The following is a 20,221-nucleotide window of genomic DNA, read 5'->3' as shown; positions in this document are numbered from 1 at the left end:
TTGCATGCAGAGCTGTCAGGGCACATAAAAGCCATAAAATCTACAGTCTCTGGTTAAAAAGTGACAATTGTCTTTTTTCTTTCTTCTTTCTTTCTTTTTTTTTTTTTTTTCCTTTTTTTGCACCTTACTCTGACTCTAAAATGTGGACAAGTTCATACAAGAACATCAGAGGACCTAGAAATCATTAATCAACAGTACCTCCAAGCTATTATGCTTAAAAGTGTCAAGACAAAAATCATGAGTAATGATTTTCTGCAATACATTTTCACAAATTGTTATAAAAAAATACTTAGATCGTCTTTTCTGCACTACACTTCTTTCCTGCCTGAAAGAAAGTAATATATTAAATCACAGTGATATCTTAATGGATAGATAAAAAATGCAAAAAAGGGATGGAAGGTCTAGGAGTAAGAGCTTGTCTGTAGTGACTCAGAGCTCAACAGCAGCAAGGAGTCAGTCTGGCACATTGACAATGACTTTCACATGTTAGTTACAAACCAGAGGAGGGCTTTTTGCATTCATTTGCCATGTTGTGAAGTAGCCTAAATATCAAGAATCGGGCTTTTAAATTGTCTTGCAACTCACAGAAGCCTTTGAAAAACTGAGATATGTGATGGACAACTGCCACTAGAACATCTTCATGAACTCTTAGTGTGTTGGGTTGTCTCTAATTTAAGAACACCTTTCAGCTTTTCTGGCCAGGAACTTTAACCAAAGGCATGCAGGTATCTGGTATTTTCCTGTCGCCTAGGGTATTTGCAATATGATGGATGAACATTCAGTGCTTTGCATAAATCCTCCTTTTTATCATCAGAAAATAGAAGTTCTTATTAAAATTTTCCTCACTAGGAATTTCTTCATTGCATTTGAGATAAACACCTCAGGAGAAATAGTATCATCAGGAAAGGTCAGAGTGGTTGCTCTGTAAAACATCTTAAAAATATCTTAAAAAATACATTGGGATAGGTCAGACAAACTTTTCAAAATTCAAATAACTGGGAAATTGTCAGCCTGTGTCAATTAAATGATTTTACATTCATGTTATCACCTGAAATAACACTCAGTTATTAGTATTCTGTGTATTTTAAAGCCTGCAGTTTCTACTCTTAAAACAGCACTAGGAAGGAAATGGGACAGCTAAGAAGCTGTATCTGGGTGTAGCCTTTCATGAAGACCTGACCGCACGAGGACAGTGGGTTTGGAGATGGGGTGGTGACTGTTTGCTGCTAGTCTCATCCTGGCCAACGCTGCCATCCTCACTGGTGCGGGCACTGCCGTGACAGTGGCCCAGCTACAGACTGGCAGCCACAGCCTGATGTGCTGGTGGATGTGGAGCAACAGCACCCCTGAGGAAGCAGCTGCGTGTGCACAGGGCACACAGCCGTGGCTGTGGGAAGCAGCCACGTCCCCCCATGGGATAAGCCCTTCACCGGTGAGCACCCTGAGGGCTCTTCCTGAACGTTCCTCTCTGTGAAATGTCACTCCTTCACCATACTATAGTCAAGGATCCCACGTCCTTATCTTGACATTAAAGAAATAGATTTAATTGTCAGTCCTCTTAAACAAGCGTTTAATTCCATTCTATGGGGACTAAAGACACTCTTAAATAATTGAGCGGCTGAGAGATTGGTTATTTCTGTTTTCATTGCCCGTATTGATTTAAGTGTAGTTAATCCTTTCAAATACCCATGTCACACGGGGCCTGATGGCTCTCTTTAGGGCAATATTGTTCCTCTGGCTAGATTATTTGACATCAAGCATTGTAATGTCACAATAAATCCTTCATGTGGGCTGTTCTTTTCAAAGAGAAGTACCAGATGGGGACTTTGCCTCTTACATTAAGCTCTTGGTTTTACTAGTCAGAAGTTGGGCTTGTGAATAATTTTCATTAAATTTTCTTTTGTGCCTCATAAAAGCTACCTCTGCAGCAGTGACATTAAATAATCAGAAGCCCAATTAAACAGGCATGCGGACATAAAACAAACCAAGGTGTTCCCCTCACTGCAAATTAAATATAGTTGTGTGTAAAATAATCTCATTTGGGATATAACCCAATATAGAGCTTGTGGAATGGATTTTACAGGCAGAAGTGGGGATGGCTGAAGCCAAGATCCAACAGACATGTTTTACAAGTCTTTGCAACTTTTCTTACTTCTAGTTAAGTCCTAAATCTGTCTGTCTACCTTAAGCTCTATCCAATCAGTTGACCGATACTCCACTTGTTACTTACAAATGGATCCAAATGGACCCAATAAATATCTGTTCTCTGAAACTTCCCTTGGTTGATGCAGTCATCTTTGTTTCCTCCTTTACTGTGCTTTTCTTCACCATGGAGCCTTTACAACAACTCTGGCATTAGCTGACTGAGGAAAAGGAAAAAGCAGAGTAATGTATGAATTACCCTTGAAGAAGATTTCATCTTTGCTCATGTTGCTCACATGGATAACTGATGTATGAAAGAGTTTTTAACTTTTTTGCTTTGCTTGTCTGGTCCTCCCCTGGGTATCAATTTCATTGTCTGCATTCCTTCTTTGGTTTAGACTTATTTTGAGGATATTTAATGATCAACTGGTAAAAAGCCTGCATGATGTTTCTTTGGCTCTGTCTCCAGGGAGTTTACTGTCTAAATACCAAAAATAACAGCAGGAATCATAGAATCACACAACACTGAGGTTAGAAGCACCTCCAGAGATCATCTAGGCACCCCACAGCTCAAGCAAGACCAGCTAGAGCAGGTTGTTCAGGACTGTGTCTAACTGGGTTTTGATTATCTCCAAGGACGGAGAGTCTGCCACCTCTCTAGGCAGCCCGTGCCAGTGCTCAACCAGTCTTACCATAAAAAAAAGTATTTTGCTATGTTTAAATGAAATTTCCTGTATTTCCTGGGTGTATTCCTCCAGGGGCACAATTGCAGAGAGATCATTCACCAGGGTCTCCATTTACATTCACCAGTCTGTAACACTTGTTTCTATTGCATTAATAGTCATTTAGAACATTAAAAATCCTTCTTTATTTACCCGAGTACTAATGTACTCCATGAGCTCCAGCAGGAGCTCTGAAAGTTTATTGACAGCTTTTCTGCTTCCAGCATAATTTGCATCCATGTTAGCTAGTTCTGAGCCACCTTTGTTCCCTGGCTATGGCCCATATCTTAAGCTTTTCAACCCATGAACAGGCTGGGCTGTTGAGATGCAAGAATAGCTGCAAGAAGGCGAGCTCAACAGCAGGCAAGAAGATTTATGGTATTTTCCTTCCTGTGGTAATTTAGTGTGAGCTGCATTGTGCAGGTAAGAAGCAACAGCATGAGAACTCAAGGAGGTGCAGCCATTATGTACCTTTTCCATGCCACAAACAGAGGGCATTCAGTTATCAGTGTGGAGTGATTCATCCTAATATCAAGGATCTTAATGCTACCTGCACCAGCCACCTTTATATTAACCAGGGAAAAGTGGTTATTTATTAATAAGAATTTCTGCTTTTATTATGGCTTTTTTAGTGACCAGATGTGTATTTGAATTCCCTGAATTTTATGCATCATCTGGATGAAGCATCTGGATGCACCTCATTGTATAACCTTTACTGACAAAAAATAGTTTGGACTGGCAGCTAAAAGGAAACAGAGGGAATCACTGGTAGCATTCAGCACGCTCCAGAGCATGTTGGATTGTCCTGAAAGATTGCTCTAAGCAGGTCCAAAGCAGAGGGTAGCTAGTAGCCATGCATGACGCTGGAGTTCCTTCCTGATCCCAGCTCAGGCAGAATGCTGTTTTTCTACATCTCTGAGCAGAATTCTCACTTGGACTCACTCAGGAGGTAGAAATGTGTCTGTGACTGGGTTTAGAAACCACTGGTAAAACCTGAAGGAACAATGAGCTCACGTTTATATGGACACCTACCAAAACAAAACTTGGTTTGCCACTTGAAGGTAAAAGGAAATTTTCACAGTTGAAATGCAGCTGCAGTGTATTTGTAGCTGCAGATGGACATCCTTTTCCTTTATCCTCACAACAGCGAGTGTCGAGCAGTAGGAAAACTCTTGCCCGGTGTTTTTGATGGTTTTGATGTATCTGAGCCTGTCATTGGTGCGCAACCTCCATGCAGAAGGTCCCCTCCCTTTTCTGCCCTTTGAATGATGTTTTCCTTCAGGGGTCTTCTCTAAAAAGTCAAAATATGTGTTCTGTGTGGTGCAGTGTACAATAAATGCCGTGAACTCCTCCCCTCGAGCAAGCTGAACAATCCCTGCAGACCTGTGCAGGCATCACCAGCCCATTCTTAATATTCCAGAAGTGACTTTTACAATTGGTCTGGTTACATGGTATGTTGTGTGATAGCATTCTTCATCTGAGGCAAGAATGAACTGCTGAGCAGTCAGCATGTGCATAGGAAAAATCACTATCACTGGCACAATGCAGCATCTTGGTTTGATTGCACTGAATTCCCTAATGTCAGAATAGGCATGGGAAAAAGCTGCTGGGTTTGTTCAGTACCCTAAATTAACATGCTGAATGGGACAGTGAGCAGAGACATACCTTGAAGGTGATGCAATGGTTGTGATAGACAGACAGGAGCTTCACCTTGTCTGGAAATCTTCTCTGTATGGATAAAGTTACCACACGCGTATCACACCAGATTCCTGCTTTTCTTCCCCAGTGTTACTAATGCCTACAATTTTACAGGATCTAGAACGTTACAGGAATGATCCTTTTGGCACAGCACTGCATTTTCATTCCCAGTTGCACAGGACAGCCATCATCTTCTTTCTTTCCCAGTTTTACTCTGTTACTTTGAGGGCTGAGGATGATTTTCAGGATTATCTTCAGATGCAGGATTAAGTCAGACTTCAGATTTCAAAGGTATAAAATGGTCTCCAGAGAGACACTGAGGTCTTCAGGAAAGGGAGGATGCTTCATATAGTATTAAGCAATACCTTTTCACTGACCACTTTGACAGTGGATCTAGTTCCTAAGAGATCCACAGCAGAATACAGTTTTCCTTATATTGACTCTTCTACATGGAAAGTGGACACTTGGGCCTGAATGCGCAGTGTATTACAACCCCAACTTTTCAAACCTAGCTCAGTGGTGAATATACAGAACTCTGCCAGTAACAGAAGTGTAAATTCCTGGCACGTGTGAGTGTACAAGCTGGACTGTGAAGCTCAGCACAGCCCTCTGCTTTGTCCTTATCATCCTTCTCTTAGCATCTCTGCTTTAGCTTTTACTTCCCTCTTGTCACACAGGCTGCTGGTCCACTTGGAAAGTTGTTCTCACACTACCAACCTTTAACAATAAAAATACGATCTCCTCCTTCAGCAGGAGCAGCAGCTTCCATTGTCCATATGTTAAATGAGGCTAAAATCTGTTCCTTCTAGATAGATGTCTCTCATGGCTGCCTTCTTTCTAAGTAGGAAAATAATGTTCAAGAGCAAAAATGTGTTAGAACAGACAGACAAGGAAGCTCTGCAAACCCAAATAAGTTTTTGGTTTAGGCTTTGGTTTTGTGTGTGAGGGTACAGATACTCATTACACTTGTGGGTTATACCAAATGAGTTTCACTTCTGTTCACTGAACAGATTACATAAAGAATTGATGTCTGTTACTTGTCTGCTTGGGATATTTACAGCAGAGTGATATGCACAAAACCTTTTTTCTTCTTTACCTATTGATTGCCATCCTTCCATTATCTTGCCACATTGCTGCCCTAAGCTCTTTCTGGGTGGTCATAACAGATCTGGGATCTGCAGCGAGGCACAGATAAACGTACAGTTCAGCTCTGTCTTTCTAACGTGCATTTGATCACTGGTTTTCCCAGTTAATTTTAAGAAATACATGTTACTGTCAAATCCTGTCCTTATTAAGTAAGAGTTTACATATTTGATGCATTTTAAAATGACATTTTTAAGAAGTTTTCTTAAGATTATAATGGAGACAGTCTGTCAAGAATGCAGCGAGCAGCAGCAGAGGGGAGCATTCCAACGGCATTACCAAGGCCCTGTGCAGCCGCACACCCAGCACGCAGGCTTGGCTTCGTTATGCCTAGAGGTGTAAGAATAGCTGTGAACAGCTAATAAGAATCAATGCTATTGGAGACATCTGTTTCAGTTTTCATTTTTCAGTGTTATTAGTGCTTATTGGTACAAGGCTCAGGAATGCAGCCAATCCCTTTGAAGTGAAGTGTATTGTAAGGCTAGAGGCATTGTGAGCCTTGTTGATGACCCTGTGTGTAACCTTTCAATTAAACATCCGTAATGCACGGAATGAGAAAAGACCTCCTTAAAAGAGAAGAGTGGGATAGTGAAAATCACATTGCTGGCATTTTAGTATTCATTTTGGGGTTTAGTAAGTAATCTCCAAACAAATAACAGTTTCTTTAATTTTTCAGGATTCTTCCGTTTGAAAATCTGTGTCTCCATTTATGTGAATATGCCACTGTTCTAGTTATTAATGTGTAACAGAAGTCCGTAATCTGTGCCCAGTACAAGTAACCAGAGAAAAGGGCTGTTTGCCCTAAACCTAGAAAATAAGATAGAGTCCCACCAGAGCTGGAGTCAGCTGCCAGCTATGTCCTGTTTCCCTCAAAAATCAGCCTTACTCACATGATGTTCAAACAGCATGATGCAGCTCTGGTACCTGGCGTGTTTCAGTTAATGAGACCTAGTGCTGACTGAATGCAATATTGACAAGTAAACGCAGGTGAACAGAAGCAGAAACAGCCTTAGGGCATGAGGAAAAGCGGTATGGTAGGTGAACAGTGGCAATAGTACCTTCATCACTGTTCTCTGCTTCCCATTAGCAGTGGGAAGAATCAGCTAGGGGTTTTCAACGATTGGTATGAAGTCTGAACTCATTAACTTGTGTTTTTTTCATAGAGTGATTAATACAATTACTTAATTGTACTTACGTGGAAAGAGTTACAAATATTACCAAAAATCAAAATGTAATAAAAATGGGCCAAGAGGGAGATGAGAAAAGTGGCAGAGGTTAGTTGGCCTCAGAGATGAGACGTTACAGCCTACACGTAAGTGGGAGAGGAATTACTTAGGATCGTAAAAGCAAGAATGATGGAAGGAATGAATAATTGCAAACCTTGGGCTGGCAGTGAGCTCTGCTGTGCTGTGAGAAAGTCTCATAAGCAGAGGGTGGAGTACGTCACTAAGGACATTTAAATCAATTAGAACAAGGTAGAGTAGAAAATGTCTCCTGAAAAAAATACGTATCTGGCTCCTTTGGGATGAGATACAAGATGTTACAGTGCCAGTAAGTTCACTGTGTGTTTTACAATAGGCCACCAACATTGCTGCTGGGATGTAGTTTGGCCTCAGCTGTAAAGAGGACAAGAAGAGTGGCTTCAGGGCTGCCAAGCAAGAGTCCTGACAAAGCCTGCTCCTGAAACCTCCTGTGAGACTCTGACGGTCTCCTGTGGTGAAGCAGCAAATGTATGTGTGTAGAGAAGCATCATCTGGGTGTAAAGTCTTTTTGGCTGTCTAAATAGGGCCTTCAGGGAAAAATTTACAAGGGGAAGTACATGACTAGAGTGGAGGCTCAGCAGTGGTACCCCTGGCTCTGCTGTGGTGCCCTGGAGGCTAGCATCCTCTGGGCTCACGCCTGTGCTCTCATAGCTCATGTTTTCTGCAACATTTACTGACTGTGAGAACATGTGAGCAGTGATGGATCAGTTCTGTGCCCACAACTCTACCCAAGAAACGTCTTTTCTGATGCCTGAAGCTTCCCTGGGACATGACATAGTGCAGCATCCACCTGCATTGTGTTTTATTCGTGCTATTCAAGATGGACATGGGCATTTTCATTGTGTAAAACACCATTTTCTGCCACCATTATGTGCGCAGCCTCCTTCTGAGGCCAGGCTCTTAATCCCAGCCCATAAAACCCCCTGGCAGATGCCTGCACAATGCTATACAGGGACAGCTTTGGTGAGCATCAGTAGTGTAAACTTAAATGCGTCCTCTGGTTTCTGTCAGAAAAGTGACAGACACTATGGGAAACTAATATGCATTTTAAAGACCTTGTTCTCACAAGGGCATTACTTCACTGAATAAAATCATGTATTAGCACAGTATTGTCAGACCCTCACCCACCCTTATTTAAAATCATAGAATCAAGATCAATGCTTACATAAATCCATTAACTTCATCAAATTCATGGAAGTGGGTATGGAAAAAGTTAAAAATTGCTTTTAGTAATTCCTTGTGGGTTTTAGATGGGAGGATTTTCAGCACCATTTAAGGCTATGCTTGCAAAACTCAGTGTGTTTGCTTCCTGTATGTGTGTGTGCATTCTAGTTACCTGCTGGTTACAGATACACAACAACACAGAAAGCATTTCTATTATGCTGCGGATAGAGATTTAGTTAAAAGTTGTCCCTGTTCAATGTGTGTTTGCAAGAACCCATGAGTAGCAACAAATCAAGTAAAGCTACCAAAGAAATTTTTCTTCATATGGAAAGAGGAATCTATGATGTTTTTAATGTTTTAGACACTGCTGAATTGCAGTTTCCCAGTACAGATAGTGAGGACATGTTTCAAGCCAGGGACACTTTTTCTGTGATAATCCATATAGGAATGCACTTACATTTTCATCACCTGATGACTTGTTGCAAAGCAACACAGTGGCACATTGGGAGAGTGGATAGAAATGTGGAACAAAGAAAACTAGCCCACCATGAAAGTGGAAATAAGAAAACTGCACATTCCTGTGCCCGGGGCTTCTTCGCACCTCAGTATCCTTAATTATGTTCCAGGGTTTTTTGGCATTCCTTCTATTTGCATTTAGATCTTTCATCAGGAAGCTAATGTTCTCAGAGCAAGTAAGATCTCAAACCCCATAAATCCTAATGTTTAATACGTTAACGATATAGAGATAAGTATTTAATTTTGCTTTATGCATGACAGAGAAGCCAATGACAAATAGCACTGAGTAATATTTATGAGTTCCATGCCTGGAGGAATAATAAGCACCTTAAATTATTGTAAATTCTGACAAGGCACATACATTGAAGACTTTATAAAACTTTCTGCATGTAACTACAACACTGTTGTTCTCCCTGCCACAGTTCAGCTCCTGCTACTTCCAGCTGCTGTGATCACAAAGCAGTATCTTCCAAGCCAGAGATATTTGTGGGAATGTCTCTGACTGTCCTGCTTGACATTGTTCTGCCCTGCAGAGCCCAGCTATATTCTGAAATGGGCCATTAAAAGGGCAGTAAGGAAATCTGTTTGAGTGCTAAGGAAATCACTTAAGGTTACATATGTCCATCATGGCTAGAAACAAAATAGTGTTCTTCTTTCCTTCTTTTCTGTCATTATTTGTGTATTAATATTGCATGTTCAACATCTCCCCCTCTGGAATACAGGTTGCAGTTCCTTCCCACTTACAACACTGAGGCAGGCTACTTTACCAGTGAGCCAGTGGTATCTTCTAGAAGCATCAGGAAGCATCTAGCACGTAGTTTCAGGAAAGTCCAAATTCCTATGCATTTCAAACAAAGAGCTGGTAGAGCATTTGTGTGCATTGATAACTGTTCAACTTCACAAGTTTCACAAGGTTTAGCTGCAGTCAGCAGTAGTACTTGAGAAAATGGGAAACTCTGCCAGCCAACAAATATTTCATAGGCATAGAATGTTTGCTTGCTGAATGACAGCTGGAGGAAGAAACCTTACACATCCATGAGCACAGCTGTAATTTCTGTAAGCATTTGAGAACAGTTCAGCAATGAAAAATCAAGAGCTATAGGAACAGAAGATGAAATATAGCAAAGGAAATCTCTAGGAAGCCACCTAATTTCTTTTGGATTTACAGTTGGATCTTATAATTGGATTCAAAAGAAACTGCAAATGTACATGAAGGTATCAATCTGGCTGTCTGTGGTTCCTATTGGAGGCAAACTGAATCTGCCTTGGTAAACAAAGAAACTGTTTATAGATACTAATAAAAGAGGGTGACAACTTTGTGTAAAATGACACAGTTGTCAATTACTATTGTTAACTGTACACTGCAACACCTGAAAGAAGTTTTCCAATGTACAGTTTTAACAGCGTTGCAGTCAGGAAGAGCTGCCAGAATGAATGGCAAGTGACCTGTGCAGGAATAAAAATTGGGTTTTCCTCTGTTCTATAAAGAATAAAAAAGAAAAAGAGAAAGGGAACAACAGAGAATTGGCTACTTTAACTCAAATAGTTTTTCTTTGAAATACATGTGTAGAGCAGCAGCAGAGATTGGCATATAAATGGGCATAATTGTGTGACTGGGCTTCATGACGTCATTTAACCAAGCATGATGAAATGACGCAGGGTAGGAGGTGGGAATTTCCCTGTCTGGAATCATGTTTAGACTAGTAGAGAGGTAGTTCCCCCATTTCTAAATACCATGTCATACCACTGATCTGTTGCACTACATCAGTGTGAATCCCATGCAGCCCATGCACCCTGCACAGGAGATGAACAAGATGTATACACCAGGATATTCAAATCCGCTTCAGAAGTGTTGTGCTGGCAGAAAATGTAGTAGCAGAACCAGTGTCCCAGTTCTGCTTGGCAGGATTCCCTCCTCTCCTCCCTCATAGTAAAATCAAACTGTTCAAAAAAACAGTAATAAAACAAACCTTAACAAAACCCCACAACAATTCCCCAGAGCAAGCATCCCTTTTCCTCTTTTCCTTAAGGGCAATTTATGCAACCTATACCTTGGATGGGACCTCTTCCAACAGAAGCTGAGTTTTGTTTTTACTCCGTTAATCAGGCGTGGCAGGAAACTGTTACCAGTTGTGCACAATGCATCTAGTTTCTTCCCTTCTCTGTTCCAAATATGCTTGGACTTATTAAGGTACAGAAGACTTTGAGAAATGTGATGTTGTGGGCTTGCCAAAATAAACCACAAGCAATGATGAAGCAATAATGTATTTAACAAAGTGTCATAGAAAAGACAAGCTGCAGAATCTATTTGCTGGGCTGCTATCTACACTTTACTGTCTGCAGCTGCGTAAAACAGAATCCTTGTATTTACTGAGTATGTTATACACACAGGACTGGCCCATGAATTTACCCAAGTTCAGGTGCTTCACCCAGACCCTGATTTGGTTATAGTTCCTTAAATTCTGATACTAGCTGTTGAAAATATGTTGGATAGAGAAATAATTTGGTCACGTCCATCCTTTGATAACAGCAACAGATTATTCTTGCCAGTATTATTAGAAGAGGATGTGAGCTAGATGTGGCCATGGAAGGAAGAAAACACCACCAGTTCAAGTGCCATTTCACTTATGCCAGGACTCAAGGCCGTAAACTGCCACTTGCAATAGAACCCTAGGATAAGGCATTTAATTCTCCTTTTGATTTCCTATATGGTTTTTGTGTCTATTTGTTCCAAAGGAAGATATTGACCTTTGCTGAGGGGCAACCTCGTTTGCTCTCTAGAGCTTCCTGAGGAGGGGAGGTGGAGAGGGAGGTGCTGAGCTCTTTTTCCTGGGATGCAGGGACAGGACATATGGGAATGGTTCAAAGCTGCGTCTGTCAGGGAAGGTTCAGACTAGATATTAGAAAACATTCCTTTACCAAAAAGGGTGGTCAAACCCTGGAACAGGCTTCCTGTAGAGGTGGTTGATGCCCACACATATCAGTGTTCAAGATGCAATTGGACAGTGCTGTTAATAACAAGATTTAACTTTTATTCATGCTGAAAAGGTCAGATGGTGGGACTAGATGATTGTTGTAGGTCCATTCCAATGGAAATATAATGCCATCTTCTGTTCTGTTCTATCCGTCTGCCCACACTGCAGTTGGACCATGCTGCTGTGTGTAAATCTCTGTTGAGGGGGCACAGGGGAGACGTGATTTCACAACTAGCCATAAGGCTGCAGGTGGTACCAGGGCTCCAGACCATATTGCACACAATGTTGTTGGTGATGTCTAGAAATTATGACCATGTCTAATCAGCGAAAGGCAATTGTGCCTGCTGTCTGATTCCTGGGGCAAATCCTTCACCTCCTGCTGTCATGTCACTGCATCCACACGTGTGAGTGCCCTGCTGCTAGTGCTGGTAATGCCATACCAGTGCTGGAACCCAGGAACCAAGTTTCTAGAGGGAGATGATGAGGTCCAGGTCATGGTGCACACAGGTCCTTGTAGTGCTGATGCACAGAGGCACAGTTAGACATGAATCACCACTTGCTTTGGATATTGCAGTGAGATGAATGGTGCAGCAGGGATTTGAGGGAATGGGCTGAGGAAAGCAAGAAGGACATGTTGCTGAGAGAGTATTTAATGTTTCAGTGTGCTGCCTGCTCAGCTGACACAGCAGCATACACAGCCTCCCCTCTCTGCTTGTTGATTTGTTTCCACACTTGGTGTCTTCCCATTCAAGACTGGTTTCCTAAAAATCAGATGGAAATACATGTATCTAATTCTAAGAAAGTTTTTTTTAGTACAGTGGAGACTGGCTGTCTCTTGCCAGCTCTTGCTATGTTTTGCATATTGGGTGAGAGATGTACATAAAGGGTCTTGAACAAATAGTAGCATTCTGTTGCATTCAGTGCCCATCTGTAACTCATTTTCAGCTCATTCGAAGGATTGAACTAATGAGTGTGCTGAGGACACTCAGAGCAAAAATAAAACAAAATTCAGAAAGTTGGTGAAATGTTGTTTTTCTTGGCAACAGGAGGGAGCAGTGACTACCAAAGGGAGATGCCTGGTGAGCAAGGGAATCATCCTTCCATCACTGGTGGGTAAGCACCAGTGTGGGAGTAGGACTGAGAAGTAGGCGAACCCCACCTCAGCCCCGTGCTGGAGGAACGTGTTGCCAGCTATGTGTCATGTGTTGTGTGGGGACATGCTGCCCTTGGGTGCCCTCTCCCACCCTGTTCAGCCCATAACTAACATGTATTCTAATGCTTTCCTTTCATTAACATATAATCAGTACAGGCAGTAACACTGCTTTCCTGAATCTAATGATGCTGCAATATTCTGCTAGGTTATTGTTTACAATATTAGGCCTTATAACTTTTGCCCTCTTCTTGTTTAGCGAGATCAGCTCACAGTGGCATGCTGTTTCGGAGTTATTGGCATCACTGAACAGCCCATGAGCAGTGGAAATCACAGGGTATACTTTTTTGTATTTTTGTTTTTCTGTGATGAGTTTTGCTTCAGTGTAGTATTTTCCAACTGTGAGCAACTAAGTGGAAGGTTCGGGATCAAAGAGCTCTTGAAAAATGAAAGATTTTCATGGAAAAATTCAAAGCAGAATTGTGAGGAAATGGATGATGGAACAAACAATGATATTTTCAAGGATAAGCAATGGTGATTGTACTTCTCAGCAGTGGTTCAATCAAACTGATACTGATCAGACATGTGTCTGATAAGACACAGGTCGTTGGAGGAGACTGCAGTGAGTAGGAGCCACTCAGATTCTCTATCCCTGCACAGTGCCAGCCCACACTGCGGGAACATCTCATTCCCCTTGAGATAGCTGTGGGTGGGAGCTGCTGGGGTGTGCTGGTCAAGGTCAAGCACCTCAGAAACTGCCAATTCCTCTGTTGTTGTCTGAGGCTGAGCATGGGGACTCATTGGGTGGTGGTAGTCATAGGGCTGGTATCAGGCAACAAATCCACTTTTGGGTCAGGTCCAGGCCATGGCTCAGAAAGATTTTACTAGCATCCATTTAATTTAAGAAAAAATAATAACACAACATAAAACATTTGGTTTGTCGGAAGTGTTGCAAAAACATTTTTAAAAGCATATTTCAAAGCTTTGCTTAAGGAGGAAGTGTGGTGCTTTTGCCTTTCCTCAGTGGTTTAACAGGATGCGATGAGGATGCTGTCCCTCTCTAGCCTCTGCTAGAATGGTAGTTACCTGAATGGGTAGTAGGAGTTTTAAGGTGTTCAGAGTAGGGGCAGGCTGGTGACCAAGCAAGGATTAAATCTTATTAGGCTGTATTTCTCTACTCTCCAACCTAATGAAAGTATTTCTTTGCGAAGAGAATTTCCCTGCACTCCCAAACAAGTGTTGCAAGAGGATATTTAAAATATTGCTGTTGCTGCCTTCTAGCACTAAACCTAATTAACTTTCTTTCATGTCTTGGAGGACTGCACATGCTTGTTTTCAGGAGGGTAGCAAACACACTGGCATTGCCAGGAGATCTGTGTCAATGTGTGAGGTACCTCTGCAGTAAAAAGTAAATGACAGTCAGAAGTTGGTAGCTGGTGCTTATAATATAGACCCAAGAAGCTAAGATTGACGTTTGCTGGCAGCAGGTTTGTTGTGGTTAAATATCTTTTTTCTTTAGCCAAGGAAAAATACTCACACAAAAATTACTTGATCCACAGCAGAAGAATAGGATTAGCATCAGGAAGGGGTGTCTGGTGGCAGGCCTCCATGGTACAAGCCTCCGTCCCTGAATGGGATTCATTCTTCCCCAGCTGAGCCGGTGGGAAGGTCTTGCTCTTACAGGAAAGTGCACAGACTGCTGCAGTGGTGTTGTTTTTGCTCTCATGTTATGCCCTTTTGCAGGGGTCAAGAGTTCTTCCATAAAACTCACTCCAGGCTATAGGTCCTAACATAAGTAGCCTATGTTGCCTGTTCTCCCAGAAGGGATTTTATAGACGGGGTGCTGGAGCCCTCATGAAATGCTTGTCAACCCAGCACTGTTTGCTTATTCCAGGTTCACTGGAAGGAGACCTCACTTCACTCTTCAGCCTGTCGTGGCACAGGTCTTTTTTCACACATTTTCTCTATCCTTTTTTTTTCCATAGCCATCTCTCAGTGAGATCTCTCCAGCATCCAGCACTGCCAACCAGCTCTTCCAGGCTGTGCAGTCTGGCACTGAAAGAGACAAAGCCAGACTGAGTCATTTACAAAAACAGGGTGCCGCCCATTATTTGAGCAGGCTGGAGTGGACTGCTGCTGGGAGATCTCGAGTGCCAAACAATAAATGAATCCTCTCCGGTTAATCGTCACCCTGCCAATGAGACGGAGGTTGGTCGCTCTTGCAATGAAGGACAAAAGTCTTTTCTTCTGCTCTTTGTTGCCTGTAACAAAGCTGGTTGGATGCAGCTGGGATCAGGCCCACAGCTGATCCTCCTCTCCCCCGCCCCTGGGCCATTCCTTTCAGCTCAGCTGGGGTAGCCTGGACAATAGGGAAGCTGTGTTTGCTGCATCTCAGGATGTTAGGTCTATAGTTTGGACAGCCCAAGAATATGTGTGTATTCTCCCCATTGATGTTCAGGGGCTTGATACCTCTTTGTTTAGTTTGCTTTATTGAAAGGTAGAACGGAAGAAGAGATAATGCCCCTGCTTAGAAATATAGATGCGTGGTGACATAAAAGGGATGAGAAGGGAACATTTCAGAGATGAGACCTGAATCCACACTCCATGGAGTGGGGAGCAGTACAGGAGGGAAGCAGTTCTACCAGCTGTGCTGCCCTGATTTCCTCAGGCAGGATCCTGGTCCATGTTCAGATAACAGGCTGCGCTGGTGTAAGATGTTGAGATAATCTGCCAGTTCCTCCTGGCCCCTGGCAGGTAGCTCTCCATGCAAGAGTGAACAGGCCAGTCTGACTCAGCTGCAAACGCACAAGCCATCAGAAAATGATGATCAGTAAACAGTGCTCTCCATTTTCCGGTGTTGGAACCTTGCTTCCCCGATGTGTTTGATGTAGGTGCATTCAAAGTACAGGATAATTTTTTCCACTCTCTGTTTCTGTATTTTTGTGGTTACCTTTCTCCCAGCTTGGAGCCAGCAGGCAGATCCTAGCACGTCCATTTTCTACCCACTAGTGCCTCAGTAAGAGATAGAGGTAGCTGGGCAAGCTATGCCTGTCTCGTTAGGGCCTAGCCTTGTTACCTGCTTCCCTACATTTCAACATGCTGGGCCTTACAGGAAATCACCACACAGTAATTTATTTCCATAAAGCATACTACTACAAAAAGCATCCCAGCATCTAGCTACCTTTCCCACAGTTTGTCAGACATTGGTGGCTAAACTTCATTTATTCTGCATACCATTCGAAGAAACTGTCTGTGTTTGCATGAAAACTTAGGCTACCATGCCCAGTGCTGTGGGTTAAATAAAATACGCCCTTTTCCAGATCATATCCAGGTAGCTGAAGAAGGGCCAAACCTGCAGTGCTCTCCTTCCCCCTTCTCCCTGATACTGAATAACTGTTTCCATGCCTTCTGTGCAAAGCATAGCAGGGACTGATAAGCATCTCTAAAAAGATCATTTAAGTTGTATTTACCTATGCACACAAATAAAACTTGGGACTACACAGGCAACATCACATTCTCTGGCATCTAATGTTAAACATATGAATGGCTCTTAGTCCGTTTACTATTTTGGAAGAATGTATTTCCTGGTTTTCCAGGTGTCATTGGAGTATTGATAGTTATTGTGTTCTATCTGCATATCAATGCTTGTACTCCCTCGGCAGAAGATGCTCACCTAGAAGCCTGAGGAAATCGAATACATATTCAGGACTCAAAACAATTCTTGCCTGATGTATTCAAACACAGCAGCAGAATTTCATCACCTACCTCACCACGAAATTCTTTTCAGATCTTATCTTTTCCAGTCATAAGCTAAAAAAGATGCATGATACAATATCCTACCAGTGCTGCAGGGGATGTGACTCCATAGGTAATTTGTGAGATAGATGTTGGGAGTGTCCCTAACTAAAATTGTTTGAGGATAAAATTACTGAGCACAGTGCTGAAATGGTGGATCACCCACTGGCCTGGTCTAGGATTTCCAGAGGGCTCCTAGATCTATGTGCCAAACTACTACTGAATATCAATTAAAACCGTGTTTCTAATTCAGGTCCCTGAAACTCAACTAATCCTTCCCATAACATTTCTTTCAGCTTTTGGATGGTTGATTGCATTAAAAATCCTATAGGCTTTGACCATAACAGACAACTTTGCTTTAGCAACTGAAGTACAAAACACTGATAACTGGGCTGGTCTGTTTGCCACCAAGAGTGGCAAACCTGCTGTGCAGAGGGTAACTAGATCCAGAGGAAAGTCTTGTGCCTCTGTGCCTACTCAGCTCACACTATGTGAATGCTCAGTAGGGAGCAGGAACGAGAACATGTCAGGCCACAGGCAATTTTATTTCCCATATGGCGTTCTTCTGTGGTTCTGCTCTGAGGATTGAGTGGCAAGAGAGGAGGGGAGGTTTGGAGATAGAGCTTGTGGCTGTAATCTCAGTTTTCACTGGAGCACTGAACAGGTGGTTATTTTAAGAACCAATCTCTTCTTAGGGTGTGCTTTCTCACTGTCTGAATAATGCTAGTTCTCCCCTAGCTTTGCACTGAATTCACAGATAACTAGGACTGAAAACTGACTGAAAACCACTCAAAGTTTGCCCAGAATCCAGGGAAGAAAGAGTCCATGGAAGTATTACAAGAAAGGAAATATTTTCTGTATGGGAGGAAAAAGTTGTGCTGGGTTTCGCAACAAGCTTGATTAAGTGCCACATTTGAAAGGTTCATTTACTTTCAGGTTCAGTGGAACATTATATTTTGTCAGATTCAAGGTGTTCCCATGGCTCAGCTCCTTACCTATATGTTGTCCCCTGTTTGTTTGCCAGCCACGTAGCAAATGTTTTTTTGAGCTCTTTATCCTCTTTAGCTTCCAAGTGAGATCATACACAAGAGCAGGATGTAGTTAGTACAATGGCAGCATGCTTTATTAGAATTCCGTGCGTGCATAAAAAATTCACTGTGGTTGATTATAACACAGTGCTTTATAGTTCTTTATTGCAACTTAAAACTTTATTCAAAAGACATTTCTGAAAGGGAGAGAGATTACAGCTACTGTCTATGGCATCATCTAGTAACACTTTATTACTAGTGGATTATATACAATTCTTCATAGAAAGTTATTAAAGAATAAATTGCTCTTTAATAGGGAGTTATTAAACCACACAAACCAGAAACTTAATGGGATATTTTTGCAAATTAATATTTCAAATAAATATTTGAACTATATGCTGTATATATGCTACTGCACCTTTTTAAATGGAGACAACATTTCTGAAGTTTAGACTCTTCTAAACCATTGAATCACTTGTTTGCTGTCTCAGTGCCATGTAAAATAACATGTTGCAGGATTGAGACCATTGCTCTGACTTCCTTAGGGATACTCCACTGTCCCTACGATTTCCCTTCAACTTTGTGAGGTGTTGGAGAAGCTACGTGGCTCAGCTTCATGGGCTCTGGTGCTGCTGGCAGCAGAGCTCCTCCTGAGTGGAACAGGGCACAGTCCAACTATGCATTTAATAACCAGCTTCATAAAGGGCATTGCAGTCCACACAGAGCCACAGGCACTGCTAGCACGTGTATCCAGGCAAACAACTAATAACAAATCAAGAGACAGAATACAAAAGTGTCATATTTGCAGATGTAAGTGATGGCAGAGAATACTGACATGGCAGTTTAGATGGTAGCCCAATACTTCCTGAAAAATTAGGTACTTCACATGTACTTCACTTTTAATGCAGATTGTTCATCTAGGAGCAGTCATCATAGATTAGATCACTAATGATATAATGTGAGTCTTTCTATTCCATCCTTAGAGTGCCAAGAAACTCCTACACACTGTTACAGTGCACACCAAAAAAAAAGTAGTGATGTCGCAGTACCACACTGCTGTAACACAGGACTTGAAGTCAGAGCTCCCAGATGGCAGCAGAGATATTATGTAGGGGTCTGGTATATCCCTAGAAAGGGCAATAGGTTATAGTGAAATGTCACCTCAGTCACCTCCTTGGAACAACTTGTCCTTGTGTGTGACATGCTGCATCTCTTTCTGGCCTGGAGGATGCAGGTCCTGAGTGCTTTCCAAAGTACATGGGACTCCTGGGCATCTGTACAGCATGGTGAGCCAGCCTGTGGGCATGGCTGCAGGCACCCCACAGGCATCATCCAAGAGCAAAAAAGATAGTGGGGGACTGGAGATTAACTTATCTGTTTACAAAAAAGGCTCCCTTCACTAGTTGCAGCTGAGAGTATTCCTGACAGCCACACAAATACCCAGTCTCTTCTCAGATTTTGACATGTTTTGGCCTCAACTGCATCACATTTTAATGATCCAAAGTTTGAAAGAAGCAAAAAAATAACCTACTTTGATAATAGAGAGCATTATCTCCTTAGCACATGTGGAGAGGATGGGCAGGTAGTGTGTGTTTAGTCTCTATGCCAGTTTAGAATGAATAAATCTAAAATTTATTGACAACAAACACTGCAGTCCAACAGAAAATGCAAATATTTATATGGGAACTTTGTGGAGAGAGTATGGACACTTAGACATGGACATTCCCCCATTTTCCCCCGTTTTACTGATGGAGACTGAGTATATGGAAACAGAAATTTTATTTGTGGCTCTGAGTGACACAAGGTGTTTGGAGTGAGTGTGATATGTTTGATATGGTTGAACAACAACTTTGTTCATTAGAACTGCATTTCTAGAGACATCACAGGCAGCAGCTTCTGAGGCTGACTGATGAGTGAATACAACAGATCCTTTAACAGCAACAGTCAGTCAGCTGTGTTACATAGTACATGCACTTTCATTTCTGACCTCAGATCAAAAACTAATGCAATAGTGGGTAAGTTGTGTGAAGAACATAGTTCAGATAGGGTCTGATCAGGGATGGGATTTTGGGAGCCACCCTTTGTCAGAGGTACTCCATCCAGCAGAGAAACCAAAGGCTGCTTTCTTACCAACAACACTGCAATACTAACACAAACAGCTTCATCAGATGTTGCTAAGTATGTGGAGGGCTTAATGACCATACATACAGCAAGTCAGAACATCCATTTTGAGGCATGATTCTGATGCCCCCAAGATGAATTATCCTGGAGACATGCTGTTTTCTGATGTTTGAACAAGAGCCAGGTTTACCTATATTTGCTTTGATGTGTTAGAGCTTTGATACCCACATCAACATGAACTCAAATTACAAGAAAAATTTGGAGATTCTTATCAGCTTATTATGGCAGCTATTCATAAAAATCTTTGATAGAAAGAGGTGCATATGTGATGTTTATAGACATTCACAGAAGCACAGGCAAGGGGACAACAAAGATCTGATGCAAAATCAAGTTGTTGATGACAAAAAACCAAGCAGTACCATACCTGCATGTAGGAACGATAGAAATTATGACACTTGTGAATCCCTGCTCCAGATCTGACTGCTGCTCTGGGAATTGCCATCTC

General features: G+C 42.0%; 1 long non-coding RNA gene across 2 annotated transcripts in view; it reads left to right on the top strand.

The window, feature by feature from the left end:
- LOC133211870 (uncharacterized) overlaps positions 1-20,221 on the top strand; it is a 60,101-nt gene that overhangs the window by 14,214 nt on the left and 25,666 nt on the right. The window contains exon 3 of one of the 2 annotated variants that reach the window (XR_009725305.1): positions 14,758-17,738. The exons of the other annotated variant lie outside the window; for it this stretch is intronic. This is a non-coding gene — a long non-coding RNA (uncharacterized LOC133211870). Of the gene's footprint in view, positions 1-14,757; positions 17,739-20,221 lie in introns of those variants that run through there. 2 annotated transcript variants of the gene reach the window in all.

The sequence above is a fragment of the Neopsephotus bourkii genome, unplaced genomic scaffold (genome assembly GCF_033783945.1).
Source record: "Neopsephotus bourkii isolate Nb327-2 ecotype Australia unplaced genomic scaffold, CSIRO-AGI_Nbou_v1 NB_659, whole genome shotgun sequence".
Taxonomy (NCBI): domain Eukaryota; kingdom Metazoa; phylum Chordata; class Aves; order Psittaciformes; family Psittacidae; genus Neopsephotus; species Neopsephotus bourkii.
Note: the sequence above shows the minus strand (reverse complement) of the source record. Positions and strands in the feature narration are given on the sequence as shown.